The following is a 12,113-nucleotide window of genomic DNA, read 5'->3' as shown; positions in this document are numbered from 1 at the left end:
CACTTCCTTCCCAGGAGGGCAGCACAGCCTGGATGTAATTAATGAATCCCCAGCCTCACATTAATTACGAGGCTTTGGGGTCAGGTGGGAAGAGGGGGATCCATTCCAGAGAAACAGCTACAAACAAGGAAACTTTCTCCCCAGATTCCAGCGTGTCCTGCTGTCCTTCCCCAAACCACATTCCCTCAGGAAAAAAAAAACCTCCTCCTTTTTGGTTTTGGTTTACTGACTTTTTGCCAAGTGGATCCAGGAGGGAAAACACAGCACCAGGACTCAAACAGAAGGGTCTGTCCACTCCTCCAAAAGTTCATCCACAGAGGGTTCTTCAAACCCTTCTCCTTAAAACACAAATAGATGCCAAATCCACAGCCTGATTGTTGCTTTATTCCCATTTTTTGGAGGGGTTTTGCCCCTCCACCCACTGATCCTACTCACTGCAGGAGGATGGGGATGGATGGATCCATTCATCCGTCACCTCTTCTGAGGGAAAACCAGGGATTTGATACATTTGCCTGCAGCAGAGCTAAAAAATTCACAAAAAAAACCTCTGCAAAGCCCAGCCATGGACAACGGGCTGCTCCCAGCCCATGGATCATCCACCTTCTCATCCTGCTGCCCTGGGATGATGCTGCCTTGGATTCCTCCCTGCCTGGAAGGGACCTCTCAGTTCCCCTCATCCCACCAGGTCCCAAAATCAGCATCCCAGCAGGACCAAAGCTCTGCCCAAACTGGTAAATGCACCTTTGTAGGGCACAAAGCAACTCCAGCAGAGAAATTGTGGAGATTATACCGAGGAAATGACGGAAAACGTGAGTTTGTGAAACTGCCCCACTGAAATCAGGAAAAAACATCCAAAAAAAAGAGGGGGGAAAAAAATGCTCTGCAGTATTGCAGGGGTTTCTCATCACTCCCTGAGGAGTCAGTGGAGGCTCGAGGCTCACCTTGGCTCCAGGGAAAACTTGGGGATGTAAAAAGAAGTATTTTTGGAAAAGCAGGAGAAGTGAAGCACGCGGGTAATTAGTGCTCTGCTGGTTCACACAGCGCCTGTTCCCGTGCCAAACCAGAAGGCTCCCATTAACAAGGTCACTTAACGAAGCAAATTGTTCATTTACGTCCCCCCTCCCCTGCCACCTCCACAATCCGCAGTGCAGCAGCGAATTCCCACTGGGAATGAAGAGTCCCAGCACAGCCTGGGGGTCCCGGGGTGGGTCAGACTGAACAGGGAGCAAGGGCAGCACCACGATGCCATCACTCATTTTTTGGGGAGATGCAGGTGGATAAAGGATTCTCCCAAGGTCACACGGGGCAGGAATGTCCATCCCAACCCTACGACTTGGGGAAAAGAGGGGGAAATCTCTGGTTTTTCGTAGCAAGAAGAGATCAGGAAGGAAAACTCTTTTCCCCAACTGGAACTTTCTGCTGATAATAGCCAGGCCACGAGTATTCCGCTTTGTTGTGGAGCCCGGGGCCGGTTCCTGAAGGAATACACAATCCCTTTCTCCTCCTATAAATAATAGATTTGGAAAATCTACTTTGCATTACTTCCAGCAACTACCCTCACTTTGCCCTAATGCTTCCTCCAGCATTTTTAGCACATGGCAAAGAACAAAATAACAGCTCAGGGTGGCTTTTCCCCCTCACCCCTGCCAAATCCTGCCTCCCGAGCACCAGGATGTGGCCACCCAAGGGGGGATCGATGGGATGCAGCAGCATTTCCTTAATGAAATGGAAATATCCCAACCTACGAGGATGCCAAGACCTTCCAGGGTTTGGCTGACCCCCGGAGGGTCCCGGATTTGCTGTCCTGGTGTCGGTGGGGATGTGAGGAGATGTCTCATCCCGAGTTTTTCCGACGGATTCCGGCAGTTCCCGCCGGCGCCGATGTGGCACGTCCTGGGCAGAGCCAGGAATAGCAGTGAGGTCTTAATTTCTGGCCTTAAGGAAGGGCCACATGACTGTGATCACGCCGCTCCATTACTTCTGTGTGACAGAGCCCGTGGGTTTGGTCATGCTTTAATAAAGGGATTGAACAACTCCCGTGGATCCCTCTCTCTCCCGGAGCTGTCGACTCGTCAGCCCCACCTCCAGCACCCAAAATCTGGCAGGTGCAGTGCCAGGAGCTGGCAGGTGCCATTCACCCTCCAGCAGCTGTGGGAGGGATGGAAAGGCAGTGGGATCCCCATGGAATGAGCCCATCCCGCCCCAGCTCACTGCAGAGTCACCCACAACTGGACACCTGCAGAGAGCCCAGCACTAAGGGCTGCCCCAAGGCACCTCCAGAGCCAGCTGGAAATGCCAAACCAGGGGAGAAGAGAGAAAATTCCATCTTTTCCAAGCTCCCAGGACAAGGGTGAGGTTTTTCCAGCGAGCTCCACACTTGCCAGGCGATGCCTGCAGAGATTGTCTCCAGCAGCAGACACTGACACAGGCAACCTATTTCTCCCTCCAGCCTCCTGAGCTCTGCAATGCAGCTTTCTTAAATATTGAATAAGTCTGCTGCTCTCACCACCTGCCAGTGCCAATGATGAGGTAATTTTTTCCATTGACAGAGCCTGATGAGATTAATCCGGGTGGAAAAAGGCAGATTTTGGGGATCATCCACTCACCTGGAGCACGGAGCAGCAGCAGCAGCAGCCAGACCCCAACCAACCAACCAACCAACCCACGCTGCTGCTCTGGTGCCAAGTGAGAGATTATTGGGTGTCCTCACCAAAAGCAGGAGGTTTGGAAGTTGAATGGATCCAAAACGATGCTCTGTTGGGGTGGTGGGGTTTGCACAATGGCACTGGAGCAGGTTTGTGCTCCACAGCTGGAGCCAGGGATGGAAAAATGGAGGATGAGGATGGGGTTTGCCTGATAGGGGTCATTTTGGGGTGACAGGGACTCACTGAGACCCCCCAGGATGAGCAGAGTGAGGAGCAAATGCCAAAGCTGGGATAGAATTGTCTCCTCAGGGCAACATCCCAAAACACCAAGTTTGGCTGGAAACCTCTCCCAGCTCCTGGAGGGGGACATTTCCAGCCATCTCCCAAGTCCATCAGGACCAGATCCTGCCCAGCTCCCTGCCTGGCACCCAGGAAGAGCTGCAAACCACAGGGAACTCCAAATCCTGCCCAGACACCTGGCACAGACACCACACCCCACGTCCAGCTGTGCCCTGAGCATCTCCCAACATCCAGGCTCATCCTTCCCCAGGAAAAGGAGTTTTGGAAGCCATGGAAGTTGTCCATGGCTATAGGGGCAGACAGCAGGTCCTCACTGTCCTCTGGCTCCAGGCAGGATTTGGTACTGCTGGATTTACCCACAGAGGTGGGAAAAAGAGGAAAATATCCCCCAAAATATCTGCAGGAGCAGCTGTGTGTAACTCTGCAAGATGATCAGGGGTTCACAGGGAGGGGCAGCCCAGCCCTGTGGGGCCCCAAACTCCCTCAAATCCCAAAATTCCGTCATTTGTCTCATCCCACGTGCAAATGGTTTCAGGAAGTTCGGGCAAAATTGGGCAAAATTGGGCAAAATTGGGCAAAATTGGGCAAAACTGGGCAAGCTGCCCGAGGGATGGTGCTGAGGGAACAGCCCACGGGCCAGGCTTCCCTCTGAAAGCAGGAGGGAGGGAGGCAGAGCTCAGCTGGCAGGAAGCTGCTGGGGCTGGAGCTCCTCCCGGGCACCTGGACAAGGGACAGGACAATCTCAGAGGTGACACAGCCTTGGCAGCACACCCTGTGTGCTCCCACATCCTCCAGCTGCCACAGGGAGGGATCAGACCCTTGAGAGCCCCAGGGCAGCTGAGGGGTCCTGGGAATGCAGCTGTGGGGAAAGGCAGCCCTGGGGTCACCTCATCCTTCAGTCCCCCTGCAGGGAACAGCAGCCTCACAATTTACCAGGTCGGTGTGGTACTAATTAGTTAATTAAAGCTCAATGTGACAGCCACAGGTCCACAGGTGACAGTGACAGAGCAGAGAGAGGAAAAGCAAAGCCACACCTCCACTGCCCTCCAGTTAAATCCTCACCACAGCACCCGGAGTCTTTGGGAACATCAATCCCTTTTGGCTTGGCTAATGCCACTGCTGCCTTTAAATTCCCACAAGGTGCTGAGCACTGCCTTTATTCCACTCCCCCTGAGTCCCCAGCTTCCTGTCATCCTCCAGACAAAGCTGCATCCCAAGGCAGCTGAGCAGCAGCTCAGTCAATTTTATTTAAGCAGCACGTTGACATTTCCTCCAGCAGCCTCCCTCCTAAACCAAACACTGCTAGGATGCTATCACACGGATTTATTCCCCTTGCTTAATTACAGGAAAGACAAAACAGCAGAAATAAAAAATATAAAATAAATAACCCGCTCCTGGGTGTATCCAACCCACCAAGGGCTGCCAGAGGGGCAGATCCAGGTGAGGTCTGGGCACAGCCCGAGCCCACCCAGTGCTGCCATCGCTCCTCAGGAGCTGCTTAGCAACAGAAAGATCACTGCAAGGTTCCAGCATCTCACCCTCCATGCCAGGGCCAGGGAGCGTGGCCAGAGCCACCACAATCCCAGCTGGGATCCAGCTCTGGGCCCCTCAGGCAGTGACTGCAATGGGAAGCACCAGCAGGGTGAGCTCAGAGGTGGCAGGTCCTGCTGGCTGCCAGGGTAGGGTGACAGTCCCCACAAGGTGCCTCAGGGATGGGGGAAGGCCACGGTGTCACCCCACAGGAGCAGCAGTGGGGTGGCATCACTGGGATGGGGCAGAGGAGCCATACAGGGCCAGGTCCCACTGGTGGGGGACACCAGAGCACTGCAGTGTGACTGTCCCCAAGTCAGAGAGGAGCACAGGGCTCAGGGTCTGCACCACCTGGGCTCCCAGTTTCCCCAGTTCCTCCCCACAGCCCCCTCAATACCTGATTTCACAGAGCCAGGCGTGTCCCCATCACCCCAGACCCAAAGCAGAGAGCTGGACCAAACCTCCCAGTGCTGAAATTACTGCCCTCACCACATCAACCTTTATAAACCAGCACGGCCTGACCCTCCTTCAGCCACTCCTCAGCCTAAGGAAGGCGGGGGGATTCATCAATTCCTTGGGAAGCAGAGACCCCTCTTTCCTTCCTCCTTTCCTTCCCGACCCCTGAGCGCTCGGCCGGGACCACCTGGAGCTGTTCATTAGCACCAGCGCTAATTGGCGGTGACTGCAGTGACAGCATCACCGGGCTGCGGGTCACCCCTGCCACCCCTGCCACCCCTGCCACCACTGCCACCCTGCCACCACTGCCACCACTGCCACCCCTGCCACTCCTGCCACCCCTGCCACCCTGCCACCCTGCCACCACTGCCAACACTGCCACCACTGCCACCCCTGCCACCCTTCCACCACTGCCACCACTGCCAACACTGCCACCCTGCCACCCCTGCCACCCTTCCACCACTGCCACCACTGCCAACACTGCCACCCTGCCACCACTGCCACCCCTGCCACCACTGCCACCACTGCCACCACTGCCACCACTGCCACCCCTGCCACCCTTGCCACCCCTGCCACCACTGCCACCACTGCCACCACTGCCACCACTGCCACCCCTGCCACCACTGCCACCCTGCCACCACTGCCACCCCTGCCACCCTTGCCACCACTGCCACCACTGCCATCACTGCCACCCCTGCCACCCTGCCACCACTGCCACCCTGCCACCACTGCCACCACTGCCACCCCTGCCACCACTGCCACCCCTGCCACCCTTCCACCACTGCCACCACTGCCAACACTGCCACCCTGCCACCACTGCCACCCCTGCCACCCCTGCCACCACTGCCACCCCTGCCACCCTTCCACCACTGCCACCACTGCCAACACTGCCACCCTGCCACCACTGCCACCCCTGCCACCCCTGCCACCACTGCCACCCCTGCCACCCTTCCACCACTGCCACCACTGCCACCACTGCCACCCTGCCACCACTGCCACCACTGCCACCACTGCCACCCTGCCACCACTGCCACCCCTGCCACCCCTGCCACCCCTACCACCCCTGCCACCCTTCCACCACTGCCACCACTGCCAACACTGCCACCACTGCCACCACTGCCACCCCGGCCACCACTGCCACCCCTGCCACCCTGCCACCACTGCCACCACTGCCACCCTGCCACCACTGCCACCCCGGCCACCACTGCCACCCCTGCCACCACTGCCATCACTGCCACCCCTGCCACCACTGCCACCACTGCCACCACTGCCACCCTGCCACCACTGCCACCACTGCCACCCCTGCCACCCCTGCCACCACTGCCACCCCTGCCACCACTGCCACCCTGCCACCACTGCCACCACTGCCACCACTGCCACCCCTGCCACCACTGCCACCACCGCCCCGGGACCCGGCTCACTGTCACCTCCCCACGGAAAGTCCCTCCAAACTCGCACACAAAGCGAGGCTGAGCCCCCTGAGCAGTTTTGCCGGGGCCGGGAATGTTTCATCCCACCCCGCAGTGAGCTCGGGGCTGTTCAGCCTCGCTGGGCACCAAAAATCCGCTTTTCCCACAGCCAGGGCAGCGCAAAGGGAAGGCTGGGAAGGAGCAGGGGACGGGGTTTGCACTCAGGGCTGGTGGGGCTGTGATTCTCTGGATTCCCACCCTGCAGGTGACAGGGATCTGCTCCCACCGAGGCTGCAGCGCCCACCCAGCGCTCCCCTCCTGCCCACGGGATGCGGCAGCAATTCCCAGCAATTCCCGACAATTATTCCCAGCCCCACGGGCTGATCCCTCCCCACGGAACCCCCGAGGCAGATATCTGAGTCAGCCCCTCCAGCTCGCTCAAATCCCTCCCGGATGAATGATGCATCATCAAATAGAGCCCGGTGTCACAACATTAACAATATTTATTTTCGGGCTAAGCTGCAGCGTGGAGCTTTTGATAGCAGTAATTAAAGCAAATGGTTCATCTGTTCTCATCTCTGCATCCCTGGAGCCAACTGGCCGCCTTTGGAAACATTGTGTGTTATCTCTCTTTTTTATTTTTTTTTTATTTTTTTCTTGCAACCTCATGGGAAGAGGGGGATGAGGCAGATCCACACACACTCCCAGGATCCAGAGAGGAGCATCCCGAGCCCAGAGCAGAGCCACGGCCAAAGACAAATTGCTGCTCCAGCTTACAACAGGAATTATTAGAAAGACACCAGCGAGAGACACAATCAGGTGCCTTTTTCTGGAAGGAGCCATCCCTCAGCCTCATTCTCGAGCTGGTTTTGTCTCCTGGAGGTTCCAGGCTACTCCGGGAAGGGTTTTGATGCTTTTTGCATCACTTTGGTCCATCCCGGGAAAGGAGCAGCACGGGCCGCCCTGAGCCGGGCAGTGCTGCCCTTGCAGAGCCCGAACAAGGAGCAGAGCATCCAAAAATGTCCCAGCAGAGCGGGCAGGGCGCTCCCCACATCCCCCCCCCCGCTGCCAGGATCCTGGGAAGAGGCTCAACCCGCAGCTCCCACCGGGGACGGGGAAAAGAGACAGTTTTGGGGGCTTCAAGCCCCTGACACAGTCCAAAGTTGTCCGGACACGACCAAGAGGAGCAGCAGCACCCAGAGCACCCCGAGCCTGCCCCACCCGCACCCAGGGGCGCCGGGACCCGCTCCAGCCCCGCCACCGGCCCCCCACGGGCGGGGGGTCACCCACCGGGATGCTCCAGCTTTCCCCGGGTCCAGAGCGGGGTGTGGGGCGAGGGACACCCCTGGATGTGCATCCCGACCCTCCAGAGCTGCATCCCCATCCCCATCCCCATCCCCATCCCCATCCCCATCCCCATCCCCATCCCCATCCCCATCCCCATCCCTGCGGAGCCCGCGGCATCCCCTGAGATCCCCCCCCATCACCGGTGCCACGCCCCCTGCGGTGCCGGGGGACCCCTGATCCCCCCTTACCTGGGCTGGGATTTGGGGCTCCCGGGGCTTTGGGCTCCCGGGGTTTGGGGCTCCCGGGGCCGCTCCCCGCGCACGGCAGCGCTGGCGCTGCGCGGCTCCGGCGGCGGCACTGCGGACGGCGCGGGGAGGGGACACGGGAGGGGACACGGCCGGGGCCGCCCCGCTCCGCGCCCCGAGGAGCCGCCCCCCGCCCCGGCGCAGCCGCTCGGCCCCTCCGGAGCTCCCCTCCCGCAGCCGCCTGGGGGGGTGGGCGGTGGGACCCCCTGTGCTCGTCCTCTGCTCCAGCCCAGCCCCTCTGCACGGCTCTTCATTCATCCTCCTCCCCAAGCCTCTCCCAGCCTCATCTTCCACCCCCTCTCCCATCCCATCCATCCCATCCCATCCCATCCCATCCCATCCCATCCCATCCCACCCCATCCATCCCATCCCATCCCATCCCATCCCACCCATCCCACCCCATCCATCCCATCCCATCCCATGCCATCCCATCCCATCCCATCCCATCCCATCCCATCCCACCCCATCCCATCCCATCCCATCCCATCCCATCCCATCCCACCCCATCCCATCCCATCCCATCCCATCCCATCCCATCCCATCCCATCCCATCCATCCCATCCCATCCCATCCCATCCCATCCCACCCCATCCCATCCCCGAGCACCACTCTGGGATCCCAGCACAGGGAGCCCCTGGAGTGGGTCCAGAGTGACACAAAGGTCCTCTCCAGGCTGGGAAAGCTGGGAATGTTCCCCTGGAGAAGTGAAGGCTCCAAGGAGACCTTAGAGACCCTTTCCAGTGCCTAAAGGGGCTCCAGGAGAGCTGGAGAGGGATTTGGGATAAGGGATGGAGGGACAGGACACAGGGAATGGCTTCCCACTGCCAGAGGGCAGGGATGGGTGGGATATTGGGAAGGAATTCCTCCCTGTGAGGGTGGTCAGGCCCTGGCACAGGTGCCCAGAGAAGCTGTGGCTGTCCCTGGGAGCCTGGGAGTGTCCAAGGTTGGATGGGGCTTGGAGCAACCTGGGATGGTGGAAGGAGCCCCTGCCCATGGCAGGGGGTGGAATGGGATCAGCTTTAAGGTTCTCCCACATCCTCCCTCCAAAAGCCTTGGGAGCTGCTGCCCCTCCCTGTTCCCAGTTCCTGCAGATCCCACAGCCTGGGAGCCCTTCCCAAATCCCAAAGACCTCCCAACCCCCAGGCACAAGCCAGGACCACGCTGCCTCTGGCCAAGACCTTGGAGGAGGAAAGTTCCTCATTCCTCCAGCCGGATTTCACCACTTCCCTATAAAAGGCTTTTCCCCAGCTGCAAATAAACCCCTCATAAAAACCCTGCTTTTTTTGGGTGGGGGGTATTTAAACAGAAATCCCTAAAGAGAGAAATCCTGGAAGGATGGAGGTTTTTCCTGCCTTCAGTCAGGAAAATATTGCAGCACTGAAGGCTGAGTGTTGATTGGCATCAGCTGGATGCTTGATGGACATTTTCTTCTCTTCCAGCCCCAACTCTGTGTTTTTATTTAGCAAAAGAATTGCCTCACTTATGCAAAATACTTGGAGAGAGCAGCACAGGGACTTTCAAGCTGATCTGTCTTGACACCTTTCTTGGAGATTCACAAAAAGCTGCAGCAATTTGAAAATCAGATCTAAAAGTGGCTTTCCAGAAAGGAAACAAAGCAACACCTGCACTTGTCTGTTCTGAATCCCTGGCACTTCCAGCCTCCTTTTTTTAGCCCCTCTTCGATAATAAAAGAGCCAGTTGGAGATTTTTATTTTTTTTTTGTGGAATTGGAAGTACAGCTTGGCAGTCTGGCAGATCCTCCAGCAGATCAAAGCAGGGAGGGTTATATATTTATTTATTTGTACATTCATTTTTATATTCATTTATACACTCATTTATTTATTCATTTATACATTTTTATATATTTATTTATATATATATTTATTTTTATATACATTTATTTATATAGTCATTTTAATATTCATTTTTACATTCATGTATATATTTATTTATATATTCATTATATACTCTTTTATATATTTTAATGTTCGTTCTTACATTCATTTACACATTTATTTTTGTATTCATTTATATATTTATTTTTTGTATTAATTTTTATATTCATTTATATATTTAATTTTTTATTCATTTTTATATTCATTTATATATTTATTTTTGTACTCATTTTTATATTCATTTATATATTTAATTTTTTATTCATTTTTATATTCATTTATATATTTATTTCCTCCCTGCTTTATCTTCACGCTCTCTGCCCCTCTGATTCTCCAGGAATTGTTGTGTTTCCCTTGGGATCTGACTGAGCACTCCATTTGACCCCAGATCATCCTGCCTGGGCTTGGATGAAGCACCAGGCACGGCAGATCCTGCCTGGATGCCCAAATTCCAGTTCAGAGGCAAAAATCCTGGGAATTCTTTGGGCTGTGCAGCCTTTCCCTGCTCCAGGCTGGATGCAGCCTCCACCCTGTGGTCTTGGGTTTATCCCTGCTGGTTTTTGTGGGAATAATTGAGGGATGACACCGAGTTTATGGATTCAGACAGTTTCAAACATCAAATCTGTGTTGGATCCAGACTTGGACATGGCAGGGCTGGGCTCTGCTTCACCTCCAGCTTCTTCGCATCCTTGGATGCAGCTGGGGATGGGGATGGAGCTGGGAGTGGAGCTCAGGATGGATCCAAGGTGGAGATGGAGACAAGGATGGAGCTGGGGATGAGGCTGGGAGTCCATGAGGAAACCTCTCCCCTTATTTAGAGCACAATTAGTGGTGTCTAATTGAAGCACCAGACAGGAGATAGGGAGGGATGAGCCAGCTCCAGGCTGGGATTGTCCCTCTGGTATCAACAGATTCCAATGGAAAAAGGGATGTGAACTTTATACAGCAAATTTTCTCCTGTTTTTAATTAAAAGAGTTCCAGTGGCAATGGGTAAACTCTTGGAGCTCAGGCTCACAACAACTCTGGATAACAGCTGCTGTCACCGATCCTGATACAGGGAAAATAAATCAGTCAGGCCCTCCCTGAGCAGCTCTGAGAGTTAAATTAAACTCTCTGAGAGTTAAATTAAAAGGATTGATGGCAGCTCAGGCACCCAGGGGAGTGTTTTTCACTCCTGTAAATCACTGAGCTGCTTCTCCTCGGAGCTGGCCTGGCCACAGATCCCGATGGATCTGCCTCCAGGATCCCCCTGGAATGTGATAAGGACCTGAACTCTTCCTCAGCACATTTTGCCCATCACACCCACCAAGGGCTTAAGAGGGATTTTGTTCTTGGAAACTCAAGGGAGATGGGGAAGGATCCATTATCCGGCATCCCAAATCCATCCCCAGCCTCCCAGAGCAGCTCCTCCCTGGGAATGACTCTTGGGAAAAGATGGAGAGAGGAAAAGAGCAGGAGAAGAATGGAGAAGGAGTGACGGGCACAGCCCAGCTCTCCCAGCCAGGTTGTCCCAGGATCACAGATTTCGAATTTCTTTTTTTCCAGGAGAGAAAACCCCAAGCCAAGATTTTGGCTGGAGCAGGAGGAAACCACCCCTGGGATTCTCCCTCAGGACCTCCAAGGGACACAGCTGGATCCCCACATTTCATCAACACCTCCAGCCCCTCCAGTCCACCCTCAGAAAACACCAAACAAGGCACAAGCCAGAGGAGACCCCCTTGATTCATCCCCCTCAGTGAAAGTACTGGGATTAAAAAAAAAATAAAATTAAATTAAAAAAAAATCCATGAAAAAAAAGAAAGGAATTTCCCCCCTTGTCCCTTGGTTCTGATGGTGCCACAGGGAAGCCAAGCTGCTCCAAGGGCTGGGGAAGGGATTTTCTCCTCTGGAGCAGCTGAGGAGGATCAGCGCCTTGGGAGGATTCCGGGATGTTTTTAAACCACCCCTTTGTGCCTCCTCCCAGGCTGTCATTCCTCTGCTCCCAACCTGCCAGGAATGCCAGGGAGCTTCTGCAGTGAGGCAGCTCTGGCATCCCACCCTACTCCCTCTCATCCTGGGTGAAAAATCCTTCCCAGCCACCTCCTGCCTCAGCCCAGAGCTGAGAAACCCCACAGGGACCCCAAACCCCTCTGCAGCATCCCCCATGTCCCCTCCCCGTGGTGGCACAGGCAGGATCTGGTGTGGCAGCAGGCCCAGCTCGTTCTGCCTGCAGCTCATTACACCCTTTTAATGAGATCTGTGCTGGTTTTACATCCATTTCCCATTCCTGATAACGCCCTGTCCTA

This window comes from Zosterops lateralis (assembly GCF_965231275.1).
Source record: "Zosterops lateralis genome assembly, chromosome: 17".
In the NCBI taxonomy this organism is placed as follows: domain Eukaryota; kingdom Metazoa; phylum Chordata; class Aves; order Passeriformes; family Zosteropidae; genus Zosterops; species Zosterops lateralis.
Note: the sequence above shows the minus strand (reverse complement) of the source record.